Genomic DNA, 14784 nt, shown 5'->3' on the forward strand with positions numbered 1-14784 from the left:
TTGAGGTCCGAAGAAGCTCAGTTGCCTTCGTCGCGCGCAGAGATGCGCGAGACCGCTGTTTCTCCCTCCCTTTCCCACTCCTGACTCTTTCGCGTTATCCGTCTCGTTCTCCCTCTTTCTTCCTCTCTGTCTTTCCTTCGCCTTTTTCGCTCGGTGCGTCTTCTCTCCTGCTCGCACCGCTACTTCTGTACCCTTTTGTCCGGGAAGAAGAAACGGAGGTCGAGAGAGCTCGTGCCCTCGGTTATGGTTATATACTATACACGAATGTAAAATCGGAGTGGCGAGAAACCGAACGGCGCTATTTCGATTTCCATTCGAACGTACGGGAAGAATCGCAGAGCTTGTAGCTTGTATTCCTTTCGATCTCGGCCAATCGCACGGAGATAAATATTCGAGTGAACTTTTGCGGAAAAGCAATTCGTCGAACGAGCGATAAGAAAGGTCAGCGTTCGTTGCGCGACTGCCGGAGCGCGATTCTCACTCGGCTCGTTGAAATTTAAGTAGATTCGATCGGAATCGTTTACGCTCAACGGTTCGCGTACTTAACACCGACGCGACACACAGATGTCACGTTTAACTCTCCCGGCCGACGTAAATTTTATTGCGACATCGATGCGAACTCCGATGCAGAGAGTTCAATACACGAGAAACGATACCAACAATGCTCTCTATTCATTCCATCGTCTATGTTGCGTATTTTTTCCCCTTCCGACGTGGTCGCGCCCGAATACGTGAGATCTCTGAAAGGAGAGGCTGCAAGCACGTTTTTCCTAAAACACGTACGCGGATTCGCGACCGTACACGCACATCTCTACCCCACCTCGTCACATTTTCGACTTCCGTATGTTGTGTGTATAATACGCGCACGCACCACGTTTCCCCCCGAACGAATATAACGCGTGTATGTCACTGGCGTGTGCGAGTGAACGAGTCGGAACGATGCACAGAGCGAAAGAGAGAAAGAAAGGGAAAGGGAAAGGGATGGAGAGGAAGGGAGGGGAGTCCGAGGAAAATAGTAAAGGATTGAGAGAGAGAGAGAGAGAGAGAGTGTGTGAGACACAGAGGGAAATAAAAAACGAAGATGAGTCTAACTTCCGAGCGACGAAAAAAGAAACGCAGAATGGAAAGCGGCGGGTGGCGCGCGAAGGGTGAGCGTGGAGCGCTCGGAAGGGCGCGAGAAAAGGGCACGTGTAACAACACGACGAAGGGCGGTCCGCTCGCGGTCCTTCACTCGCCGGTGTGAAAAGTGAAATGACAACACGCACTTCGCGCGTCGTTGACTCTGACAACAGGGTACCCGTACAGTCTGGATACGATACTGTGAACTCGGCACGGTTCGTAGCAGCGCTTTTCTCAAGAGGGCGGGAGGCAGAAGAGAGTGAGAGAGAATCGAAGAGAGGAATAGAGAAAGAGGAAAGAGGATGGAGTGAAAGAGAGCGCACGCGAGGAAGAACGCGAGAGGTCGGTCGGTGGTAGGAGATGCGGGAGGGGCCGGAATTCTCTCTGTTATAGATTAAAATTTTTTACGGGGAAGATATTGATTGTTGCTTTTTATTAATGTAACATTAAAGTGGCGCCGCAAAAGTGGGGGAAACTCCCGCCGGCGAGTCGGTTACTCTCGATAGTGGGGAGAGGTTGTTTGGGGTAGGGATCGGGACTGAAGGTAGGGTAGAGTAAACGACATAGAAAGAAACGGGAAGGGGGAAGGGGAAGTGAGGCACGGGAAGACGCATGGTGGGGTTACTCTGCGAAGAGAGAGGAGAAGAGAAAAGCAAGAAAAGTAAGAACGGCCGCCGTGCCGCGCCGCGCACTCTGGAAAACGACGGCAGGAGGAAGTAAAAAAGAAACGGGGGAAGAGAGGATTTCGCGAGGAGGCCAGACAAGGCGAGGCACAAGGTGGGAGGGGGTGGGTGATGCAGGCCGGAGGTTGGGGGTTCGAAGCGGCGGAAATAGTGCCATAAATACGAACATTTTTCGTAGCGTCTTGCAGCCCTGTTTTGACAATCATCCCCTCCATCGACTCTGTCCCTCCGTCATGCAATTCCCTCTTTCTCCTTCTGCGCGGCCTTTTTCCCCACGAGACTATCCCCACTCCTTCGTCTCCTCGACAGCCGCGCTTTTGGATCTTAAGCACGCGGATACACGTATATAGGGGAACGGCGAACAGCGGACAACGGACGCACCGTAGATGTGACGGTGGTAGCGGCGGCGACGGCGAGCAACGACAACGACGACGACGCTTCGTTTTACGCCCCTTTACCTCACCTACCAGTCACCCTTTTCACTCTCTTCCTATCCTACTCTTCTCTCTCCCCTGCTGCCCCTGCCCACCACCTATTCTTCTACTCACTTTGACATTTTTCGCGAGTTAAGGCCCGCTCGAAGTTCGCGGAAATCCATCTTGCGCTGGCTCGAAGGAGTACATACTACGTATCACCTTCTTGCTCACTCGCGATCTACTCCATACCCTTCCCCCTTCGATCTCATTCTCTCACACTATCTCTCTCTCTAGCTCTGTCCCGAGTCTCGAGCCCCCGAACTCCACGGCCGACACCCGTCCCTCCTACGACTACGGCTCTTCCTCCTACTCCGTCCGCTCCTCTCTTTCTCTTTCATTTTTCTTTTTTTTTTTCTTCGATTCTTCTGCCTCCTTTTTTCAGGGGGAGCGAACCGAGAGACGCGAACGGCGGATCGATTCTTCGTTTCGAGAGGTCTGCAACGAGAGAGAGGGTGGACGAGAGGGACAGGGGTGGAAAAGGGGGCGGGTGTGTATGTGTGTGTGTGTGTGTGCGGAATTCCATGAGGCTCGTAATTACCGAATCACCGATGCGACGCAACGCGAACGATCGCATCGATAAGACGCGTACAACTAATTTTCGGGCCATAAACAAGCGTATAGGATCGACTAATTGTCCGCTCGTTAATCATCGATAGATAGGTGTGGTGTGCGTGACGGCGATTAATCGTCACGAACTCGCGGAGAAACTACTTGCAGTTTCGTATTACACGGACAGCGCGATCTGTATAGGTTGCGTGGCCCGTGTAACTCTGCACGTTGGCCTGTAACGTTATACCTCGTGCTTTACCACCACACGTACAATCCTGTCTATATCTTTTTTTTTTCACTTGCGGATTAATGCGCCTTTTACACCGAAAAGCGTAGATTTTTTATTCCAGTTACGTTTCTTAGCGTTTTACAAAGAGACATTTTCAGGCGAGCATGCTTACCAAGAATACGTCTATGAGTTATGTGCTACGAGGGAGTATAAAATTCGTTTCGATTCTACCAGAGACAAGTAAAAAGCGAGTATAAGTTCAACACGCTATGGATCGGTGGTATCTTGTTGCCGGTGCGGTGCGCGTGTGACTTCCGGGTGGAAGTACAGGAAAGAAGCTCTTCTCTCTTTAGGATTGTATTTCGTCGTGGTGAAGCGTTGTCCCGCTCCCGGCCTTTTCGTGTGCCAGAGAAGCCCTACAGGCGTCGTAGAAGGGAAACGAAACTACCTGTACAGCCCAAGCAACCATCGACGTTATTCGATCGATTTAAAGGTCGTTTTGTTATCAACGCGAAATTTGGGAGACCATAATACCGTTCTTCACAATTTTCGCTCGAACAAGGGGAGTTACGTTAAGACCATTCCGTTCAATTAAGCAAGCAGACTGTTTCCCCTTCTTTCGCTTTATTTAGCTTGTCCTTTCACCGAGAGCAAATCCGTTAGTGACGCTTCTGCACCATTATCACAATCATTAGTAGATTATCTCGTGTATACACGTGGAAGCAAAAAAAAAGAATTACTGGATGAGCCACAAAGCCTCGAACATACGGTTACATAAAGCTTCTGCAAACAAAAAAATGGAGCTACCAAGTAGGAAACTCTTTTCGAAACTTCCGATAAAGCGAGACGACGAAGCGAGGAACCGGTGGCGTTCCATTTCTGAGGACAGGACGCGTTTACCAAACGGCGCGGCGCGACGTATCTTATCGCGTTACGGAAAGGAATTTTGATTAGGGAGGCAGCTCCTTTCTTACGACGACTCTGCAATGCGACTCGATGGATATGACTCTTTGCGGCGGTTTCGGTGTAGTAACCCCGTAGTCGACCCGTTCGAAAGCCATGGGAATGAAATCGTAGAAGTAAAAAGTGCACAGAGAGGGGGAGGAGGGATTTATTAAAGCGAAAAAACGATATCAGGCAGCCTTCTGCTTTCTCGTTCATCACAGTCCTCGGCAGCGATATATTTTCTTCTTTCTTTTTCGAATAACGAGCATCATCGTTATGGCTTTCCCCCACTTGCCCCCTTTGGCGTCCTACCGCCTTCTCCCAGCCCCCCCCCCTCACCAGTCTTCTTCCCTCGTCTTTCCGCCTTTCCACCCCCCTCCCCCACTACCTTTTGTTCGTTCGCAGCGAGTGAACCGAGTCCAGGTTTAATTCTCAAAGCGATAGCAATTTCCAGGCGCAGGAAAAAAAGAATAAAGAGGGGGCGGCGGTGGTGGCGGTAGAGAAAAGAGAACCACCCCTCTGTCATATTCGATCGATCCCGACCTAAGCAATTAATCTATTTAACCTTTCTACTCTGCCGCGCCGGAAATAAAGGAACGGCCAAGGATTAAATTATTGCATACTTGAAATTCCGAAGGGATCGGAGGAAACTGAGCGACAGGCGTTCGCGGAATTGCGAAACGGAGGGCTTTTAACGGCGGACAGACACGGGAGACACACGGTGTAAAGATTATAAGATACCTTTTCACCGAACACGAGAACGCACAACGTTTCGTATAACGTTTCCACTCGAATCTTATGATAGTTGCGCCATTTCTACGGTGGATACAAAAAGTATTGCCACATCACTGTATTTCTTATAGCATTGACAAACTAATTAATTAAGTCCAAGTACCAAAGTATCAAGTTTCGTATCGTTCAGTAGTACTTTCATACGACTATAAAGATCTGATATTAGGAAGATAAAACGTAAGACATCGTCAAAAAACTCTTCGATAAGGTTTAGCGAGTGACGTTAGGTCTATCAAAATGAAACTTCAGAGAAGCGGTATTTCATATACGACGACCTAATGTAATCGATGTATCGTATCATCGATCCGACATTGTTTCTGGAGACATCAAATCGGGAATACGATAACGAAGGTTTGTCGGAACGCGTTAACAGCGACGCGATTTGTATATCATTCGTCGGTTCCTGCATCGCCGGTGTTTGATGGTGGAAAAGTTGATTTTAAAACGGCCCTAGTATCTCGACGATTTTTAAATAATTAATCAAATCGAACCTCGTAAAAACCGTGCTCGAAACGAGTGTACAATTTAGTCTCGTTTATAGCGATCATCGTATGCGGTACTCGATGACACTCGTCGCAGCGTCATTTTGTCAAGTCTTTTTCCGTTCTTTATGACTCTCGACTCGTGGTCGATCTATCTCGTTTTCAGCTCAGGTACGCGTAACTTACTGAAATTTATTTACACCGGATGAAAATGTTTTTAACTGGAGATCGAAATGCACAGCTAAGTGCCACCCAGCTTCTGCTAAATTGATTTTTGAACGAACGCTTCATGCGTGTGTACTGGCTATCGTATACGAATTTTTATTCAAGTATGACGCGCGAAAGCTTTGAACAAATTACAATCGTCACAATTTCTATCCGTCATTTCTAAACCAAAGAAAACTTTAAGTTTTGTTCATTAATATTTCAAGTACGTAGCAGTCTGAGCGTATCCTGAAAAATGCAAAAATACTAGAATAGAATACTTTGATTAAAGGGGGCAGAATGATCTCGCACGATGCTTTCAAATTCTCATTACCGATGCCTCCAGACCTAATAAAGAATTTTTGTCGTGTTCGCTTGGTTCTTTTGTCCATCGTTACACGAGCTCGAAGTGATGCATCGCACCATTTCGCCGTACACCATATAAATTTTAATTTTGACGCGACACGAGCAGATAATGGCGTCTCGGCAAGCCTTTTCGATTGTACCCTCTTTGTCGTTTCGAGGCGGGCGTGCAAATCCAGTGTGTGAATGCGCTAGGGTCGATCGAAGGTCGCGAGTGTCATCGTATGCATGAAAATATTCCCAGAAAAGCAGGAAATTGCAGATACACGTCGATCAAAACGTGGAAAACATTATATCATCCAAGTTGGCTAATCTTATAATACGTTTCTCTTGTTTCGTGACTAATCTAATCCCGATTAAACAAGAAGAAATAGTAAATCGGTAGAAATTTGTCTTGGAGACCGCTAAATAAATTGCGTGATTCTACAGAGGTTGTCCATCCTGTCTGTCCGCAAATATTGTCACGCTGATTCTCCAGGGCTCTACAGTCTACATATATCGTAAGCAATGCACGAATAAACGTAAAAGTCGATTGTATTTGTTACGAGCAAGAAACACTAGAATTGCAAATGGAACAATCTACACGTGGCAACTTCAACAATGAAGTTGTGCAGAAGTAAATAAGAAAAAAGGAAAAAGTATAAAATGATGTAGTCATTGAAAAGTTACTGACGTACATATGTACTTGTAAGCGTAGTACTCGGAAGCGTCATGGCATTTTGACCTTTACTAAGGAAACCTACTATTACTGGATTTTCTATTCCCTCTTTGCACATAATCAAGCTACATAAATTACGATGTCAATTCAACATATTATAATCGCGCTTCCTCAGACTGGGAATTATCATTCAAAAATTCTCTACAATTTGTCGATACTGTGACAGTGATTAGTCAAGTCTGGTTTGAATAATTTTTCAACGAAATCATAAAGCAAGAATCTACGCATCAATATGCAAAATTCGACGAGAATACGCACCAAAGCACATATAATTTCCAAGTACGTAATTACTAATTCCATTCCCGATGACTTTTCCCTACGATCCGATTGAAAATTCTCGCATCGGTTTATTAGAGGGTGAAATAAAAAAAAACACGGGTTTCGTTAGCCGTACTTAGACATAGAGTGGCATTCAGAGAAAAGAGAGAGAGAGGGAGAGAGAAGAGACAGTTTTCTCCAGGTGGCTGGAACAAAGGCTGTCTTTCAACACGACAGAGGCATCGGTGCTCGGCATCTAGCCGCGTAGACGGCGACGACAATCGCAAAATCAATTTGCATTATTCGTTTAAAAGTGTGCTGGTCCGTGACGTCAGTGGGGAGCGGGGCAGGGCGGGGCGGATAGGCGCGTAAGAGGGTGTCGAACGGAGGCAAGTGGCCCCGTCTGGTCGTCGATGCTCTCAAACAATCCCTTTTCTCCACTTCCACCACCTAGCGCACCGTCACCGGGCTGCCCCCCATCGCACCGCCGCGCCATCCCCACCGTTTTCTCCGACGAGTCACCGAGAACACCCCTTCCGCGATCCACCCCTCCAGCCAACCCCTTTATCATACTTTTGTATACGTCCCTTAGCCATCGAAGCCTATGCAACCCCCGGTCTTCCCTCGCAACCTCGCTATTCTCGCGACAGTCACCCCCTCCGCGGCTTTTTACCCCCGCACGCACAAACACTGGCCCATGTCCCACGTATTCTACGCTCACCACTTCACTCTCTTTCCTTCGTTCGTTCGCTTTCTTCCTCCATCCCATACTTATTCCCCTTCCTTCTCGGTCTTTCTCTGTGCATGAAACGCGACCCTTAACCCTCTGTTTACTTAGGATTATCAAGTTTCTGCGTACTTGATTCAGTAATAAAAGTTATTTCGTGGACGGTTCCTTCCTGCTGCCGTTTTAATAGCCGACGCCGAGACTTTTGTCGGTATTCATCGGCGGTGGTCTGTCCAGGATATTCGAAAGAAATTTCAGTAATTATCGGTGTAATTATAAATGCTACTTTCGCGGGTGTATTCGACGCTTGCACGGCTTTCTTCTGAGTAATCGAGCAGTGGAGGGGAGAAACGCGATATAAATCTTATTTTATCTATGTTTTACAGGAAAGTAACACTTAAAACCAGAAAATCAAGAAAAATATATATATATATATACTTATCGTGTTTACGTCCTGCGATCCTTACTGTAGGAAGAATCAGGGAAAAAGAGAATTCTCGCATCCTGATTTCCTTTTGGACTTGCAATTTACCTAGTTGGTTGAAACGCTGCGAGATTTTGCATTCGACCAGCTCCGATAGATGTCGAATTGAGTTTCGTGTTTCAGACGAGACGAATCTCTCGAGAAAAAGTAACCAAGTAGAGGAAACTTTGCAGAAGCTCGGAACGAAGTGTCCGAGATTCGAGGGAAGAAAGATGTCTGAGAGGCAAGCGGTGGAAGGCTATTCGCCTTTTAAGATAAAACAAGGTTAAAATTCTGCAAGTCCGATTTTCGACGCCTTTCCCCGCCCCTCCGCCCCTCCGCCCCTCCCTTCAAAAGTAAGAAAAACGTCTGCGTAGCGATCGGCAAACAGTCGCGGAAGAGAGAAGTTATTATCTCGAAAAATCAGCCTCGGCATGCTTTTCTATAAATCTTACGGCATTACGTCCCCCTCGCGAGCCGGTGAGAGGTGGTACCAGTTAAATGGGAAAAGTTTTGCTTTTAGCGAGCCAGCTCGCGGCTACCTCGAATAGGAAAAAAGAGAAAATTGTTCCACTCGGCTGTCGATGTCGTTTAAGGACGAAAATCTGCGACATCTGAATAGGCGTTTTCGAAAAATATCGTTTCTTCTATTTGTATATCAAACTTTCAATAGAGTAGAAATCGAGATTTCGATGAAATCCCTCGAATAAAACTTCAATGGAATTCTTATAAAAAAAGAGGGGGATGGCAATTAACAGTAAAAAGATCAAACCTTCCTTCAAGACAGCGCTTTCCAGTTAACGCGCAAAATGGTTTCATCGAATCGCGTTTTATGCCGTAGTTCTCTCTCTCTCTTTTTTTTTTATACCAACCCGCGGCTTTTTCTCACTCGTTTAAATAAACAAATAAATAAAATGGAGCGCGAAATCACGGCGATCGACGTGTTTATCGCTCGCCATGAAATTCATTTGGAACGAATGCGAGCACCTGTCGATTCCGCGCGTCTGTTTTCGAAAAATCCCGGGATCGCGGGATTCAATTTACCGCGTATAATCGCGCGCGGTGTCGTTTCAATTTCGACTCGCGATAAAAGTCGTGATACACGCGTTTACAACGACACGATACTGCGAAACACCGCGTCCATCGAGCGGTTTAATTAAGGCGGAACGTTTGCCGATGGACGTTTCCATTGACTGCGACTCGAGCAGCACGCTGAAATATGTACGAGCCGTGGCTTTTTGGAGCTTGTTTCCTTTCTCGGAAATTGATTCGATTTTTCACGCTTTTACGTTTCTCGCGTCAGAAACTATCCGAAGGTAGACATTTAACTGGAATTAGACATTTCTAACGAAGTGCAAGACTGTTTCGAAAAACGATCGAAATTCAAAGAAATATTGTGAATTTACGTAGCAGAAGTTGTGCGACCATGTCCATCAGTTTCTTTCCTTGGTAGAACAAACCGTGTATTTCGATATCATCGCCATATCCATCCAGCCGTACAATAACCCCTTCAAGATCTGTCCCATTATCAACGGTACTTTACGCGGAAAAACCGATCCTCCATGCTCAAGGAGGATCTTCTGCTTCTGTTTAATAACGCGACACAAGCTGCTCGGTTAATGTGCCGTGGCATCTCGGTGCAAAAGCGACCGACTCACTACGCTACAGGAAGCTGCTCGCGTTTCTTATTATCGATCCTTTGTAATTATGTCGTCAAACGTTCTAACGAGCTACGCTTGCCAGCGAATCCAGTCGATTTCCAGGCCTATAGAAGAGTCACGATCGGATCGAAGCTGACTTCTTACGATCTGTAATCCCTTCACTTTTTTCGACCAACGCATCTTCCTCTTTTTTTTTCTTTTTTATTTTACCTTAAATCTCGAAATATTACCTTGGTTTCACCAAAGACAGTGAAATCGTTATTCTCCCCCTTCCCTCCTCCTTTTTTTTTTTTTTTTTTTTTTTTAGGAAAAAAGCTTCGTACTTTTGTTCGATAGCGAAGTTTCCTTACTTGCAAGGACACGCAGTAACTCCTACTTGCGGTTTTTTTTCGGTTTTACGATCTGCCAGAGTGGTTACTTTCAGGGAGAACACCTTTGTGTTCGAGGGTCGCTACTTTTTATTCCTTCGTATGGGATTGTGCGAATCGCCGACTGTTCCGTTCCTCCTCCTATGCCAGAAAAAATATAAGGAGCCGAGATTCTTCGACTCGTTAATAAGCACCTCAACGTGCACGAACTAACTGGTCGATAAAAAGAAGATTGACTTCGGGTATCCGTTTCCGAGAACCTATTCCAACCTATTCTACTATAGCAAACCAGAATTTTCTACACGTTTGAAATATACATACTCGTTTTCCGATTTCTTTCTTCTTCATCTCGACACGAGTTAAGAAAGATGCGTATTTTTCTCATAATTTTCCATCTTCGAATAACAATTAGAAGCACTTGAGGCAAAAGTTTCGCTAGAAATACAAGGGAACGTAGTTTCTCTTTCGTTTACAATTATTTTCTGACCTCCAGTCATGGAGCACCTATTAATTCAATTTCACCGAAAACCTTCCCACCTTTTCACGGGAACTTACTCTCTGCTGAAATTACGAAACTTTTAAGTAGAAGATTCTTTAGCCCGTGTTTCGAACGAACGCAACAATGCTACGGAATAACTAACGACATTTTCCTTTTCCCTTTCTCGTTTTTTTTTCCATTCTCTTTCCCCGAATCTCCCTTACTTTCCTAACAAAAACTGCCCTTTCTCCCGACACGCCGAAGAGAATACTTTGTTTAAGACAGCAAAGAAGTACGAGAAGTGCGTGTCAAATAGGTAAGCAATGAGAAGCTCTGGTGCGCTTTATGGCACGTCATAGGGCCATGATTATTCCCTAGCTTTAGTCCTGAGCTTCATTGTTCTAAAGTGGCCTCCTTTGACACCTCGGCTTTAGAATCTTTCCAGCGGTATAAGTTACCCTTCCTTCTGTTTATAAAACTGCGCTGACGTAAAATAATTTGCGGTATTGCCAGTAATTTTATGGCGAAATCCTATTCTGCAGGAATCCTTCAAATACTCGAAATAACCCATATTTCTTACCTTATGAGCGAACCTATATCGTACAGGCTGTCACGAGAGAATAACTAAATATTTGGAACCGAATGAAGAAAAACGAAGACGGCGCAAAAAAATAATGAAACTGCTGTTTCCACGGTTAACTAAGGAGGCCTGTGTATATTGCCGTATAAAACCGTACACGGCGCCATCCGATATTGTTTCGTTCGCAGCAAAGTTTTTGTACCCGATAATTTGTATTTTACGATCCATGAATCATTCTTATCGGTGGTTTTTGCAAATTAAAGAAACAAAGGAAAAAAGAACGAAGATAAATAAGTCGTAGAACGGAGGAAACAAACGAGTAAAAATATAAATGAAAGAAAATAGGGCGGAATAGAGAAAAGATTGAAAAACGCAGGACCAGCTAGAAAAAAGAAGAAGGGGGGAAATCAATTCGGTTTGCGGCCGCGTCGTGCGAACGTCGCTTGAATACTGTTTTGGACGCAACGTGTGAAAATCAAAGAGATTTCTCCGTGGCGCATCGTGACATCCTCGAGCATGCAACAACCCGAGAGTTCTCTCTTCCTTCTCGGAGATTAGCCATGTTTCTCGGATAGACGGTTCGACACCTTATTCCCTACTCGCGCATCGCGCCACTATCTTATTGACGTTTAATTGTCTCCGCGGTTCTTCTACTCGTTCTACTCATTCAACACGCACGAGTATCATTTCAAGGAATTATACCGTGTGAAAGTGGAATTCCATGAAACACGTGGGAAAGCTTCTCGTATAGCCGTCGACAATTTTATGGAAAATCTAGAAATCGTAGAGTCAAAAGGACTAATTATTCTCCAACTTCAAACACCTATCGCCGTTTTCACATCCGTTTCTCTTTTTGTGCAAATAGGTTTCTTTCTCTGCCATCTTGTAAGAACTAAATTGCAATAATTTTAGAAATTTTACTTTGCAAACAGTCTTTTTTTTTCCCTACACGTTCAATCATCGCCTAAGAAAAAAAAGAAAAAAAAAGAATAATCTACGTTGATATTGGTGCGATGATATTTCTAAACGAGTAGCAGAGAAATCCATGAAATAAATTGAAAACCGTTCCAGAGGTTTCGCTATGGCGAAAAAAGTATTAGCGGCGTGCGCGCGCGCGCGCGCGCGCGCGATACTAACTTTCACGCGTACATAAATTGACGAACGACTCATGATTCGGCTCAATTTCTCTTGATTCCACACTCTGTGGCACTATTTTTTGTTAGTTATCGACTTTTCCATAGGTGGCCACGCCAACGTTAGTTTTGCCTTCGTCGGTATTAATCATACTGACAATTTCGCCTGTGGCGTTACCTCGCTACGGAATTTGAAGTTTTTGTCCGGACGCACCGTGATGGAGAGAAAACCAAACCGACGACAGTAGCTGTGTTTTGAAATTCGATCTACTTCTCGCTCGGTTTCATCATCTCCCGCGTTTTACGGCCTTTCGTCCAAAGCGACAATTCACTGGTGATGCTTAAGTACCCTATCGTCTACGACCAATTTCTTAATGTAACAAGTTCCAGTATACGCGTATCGCTGTTCAATTACTCAACGACGTCGCTGCCAGCGATATTTAAATAAATAAAACGACACGTGTAAACGAGCCGTTTACATAATAATTACTATGTTTAAAAAATCTAAACGAGACAATTTAGTGCAAGCAGAAAAATCCGATCGTGGCGAATTAAAAACACGAGAAAGAATTTAACTGTCACTGTACTGCGTACAAAATTAATTCGCTCTTAATAAAAAACTGATGAATTACACATGATATGATATAACAAGTACGAAGCTTTTTGAATAAGTTTATATTTTTCTTATCGACTTCAAAACATCTCGGTGACGCACGATACTTAACCGGTTTCAATTCGACGAAACAGAAAATTCCTAGTAAATAGAAATTGTAGTGGAAAAAAAAAGATCTAAGCTTCTTGCGGCCTTAGAAACAAAACTGGTGACCAGCGTTCGTCACGGATTATTAGTATTTACTAGGAAAAAGATGCTGGTAACAACGAAAGTATAAATCACTCTTACAAGTTAGCATTAGAGACGCGAGTAAAAAAGCGAAAAAAAAATGGCAATACTCGAAACGTGTCGAGGACGTTCGAGAAGTCGAGTACGCAGTTTACCGTAAATTATCCTGTAATATTAGAACTTAAACAGGTTAGAAAATTCAATTTAAGATACATACGAGAGGGAAGAAAAATAGAAACGATGCAAATATTTACAGCGTTGGTTTCGCACGCGTCGACGGAAATTAAGAACCGAAAATTCCCTACGTGCATATGCTCGTAACGGACCGCTGACGCGCACCGAGTATATCGCATTTCGTTTAATATTTACACACGGACAATACCGCGAAACAAAGTATATGCACTCGCGACAAATAAAAATGATAACAGAGAAACGATATAGCTAATTATCTGTCGGTGCGATGTTTTCAACAATGGGACGAAAGGCGACGCAAATGATATCAAGTGTTTCGAACGTTTACGCGGGTCACTATCCCGCCCGTTACAGAAATACGCGTATATACACGCGAGAGGGAAGATCGGTGCAGCTGGCCGCGAGCAACCGAGAGAAAACACATTTTTCAACGCACGGAAAAAGATTGAACGAGGCCGAGTCAAGACGTTCGCACGCTTATCTTCGATATTGACTCCTATCCCCACCATGTTCACAGAGACACTGCATCTATCTACAATGGAACATTTACCATAGAAAATGTTCGACTATATAAAACATTTTGAAGTTTCATTAGCATTGTTATGAAACACGGCCGTCACGATTATATCAACAAATTGATTAATAATCATGCCAAATTTTTAACTAATCTGAAGATGTACGTAGAAGTTACAACACATTTGAGTCGAAACTGATTAACTTCGTTTCTCAATTTTATTGTATAAGTATATTATACTATTACTATTATTATATATTATATAAGTATATTATTTGTAAAGGATTTCTACAGATATCCGAACATTTTATAAACTCTTTGGTATATATACAGGATGGTTGGTAACTGGTGGTACAAGCGGAAAGGGGTGGATTCTACGCGAAAAAATAGAGAAAGTCGAAAATATAGAATAAAATTTTTTCGTTTGAGGCTTTGTTTTCGAGAAAATCGATTTTGAATTTTCGCTCTGTTCGCGTGCGGTACGTTATAACGGATCTCACTGTAGATCGTTGTCTCTATGGAAAAATTAAAAAAAAAAATTTTTTTCTTTTAAATTTTTATTCTATATTTTCGACTTCTTTTTTCGCGTAGAATCACCCCCTTTCCGCTTGTACCACCAGTTACCAACCACCCTGTATATTCCATCGATATAAATACATAGTTTGTTATTCACTGGCAATAAAGGTCGGAGCAATTTTATATTTGGAATAAACAATTCATTGTCTCTTTGCGACGTTGCTATAATGGTTGCCAAATTCTCGCGAGATCCTTCCGTGTCGGATCGCTAGCAATCTTTTTGATGTCGAGGAGTGCGTAAAACGTAACATCAGGTTTATACCAGTCTGACAATCAAAGCCCATAATACATTGGCATGCAACGAAATCACATGGCTGCGTGAGTTCTCCATATCGTTCTTACTCTTATCGATCAATCAAATTGTGTTTGCGTGCTTCTTTTTATGATCGATCTTTGAATCCTCACAGTTACTATTATTACCACTACTACTACT

General features: G+C 44.1%; 1 protein-coding gene across 4 annotated transcripts in view; it reads right to left on the bottom strand.

Moving 5' to 3' along the window:
* Positions 1–14784, bottom strand: part of LOC117216814 — a 75723-nt gene that overhangs the window by 58184 nt on the left and 2755 nt on the right. The window lies entirely within an intron of this gene.

The sequence above is a fragment of the Bombus bifarius genome, unplaced genomic scaffold, assembly GCF_011952205.1.
Source record: "Bombus bifarius isolate JDL3187 unplaced genomic scaffold, Bbif_JDL3187 scf7180000007973, whole genome shotgun sequence".
NCBI classification, from domain to species: domain Eukaryota; kingdom Metazoa; phylum Arthropoda; class Insecta; order Hymenoptera; family Apidae; genus Bombus; species Bombus bifarius.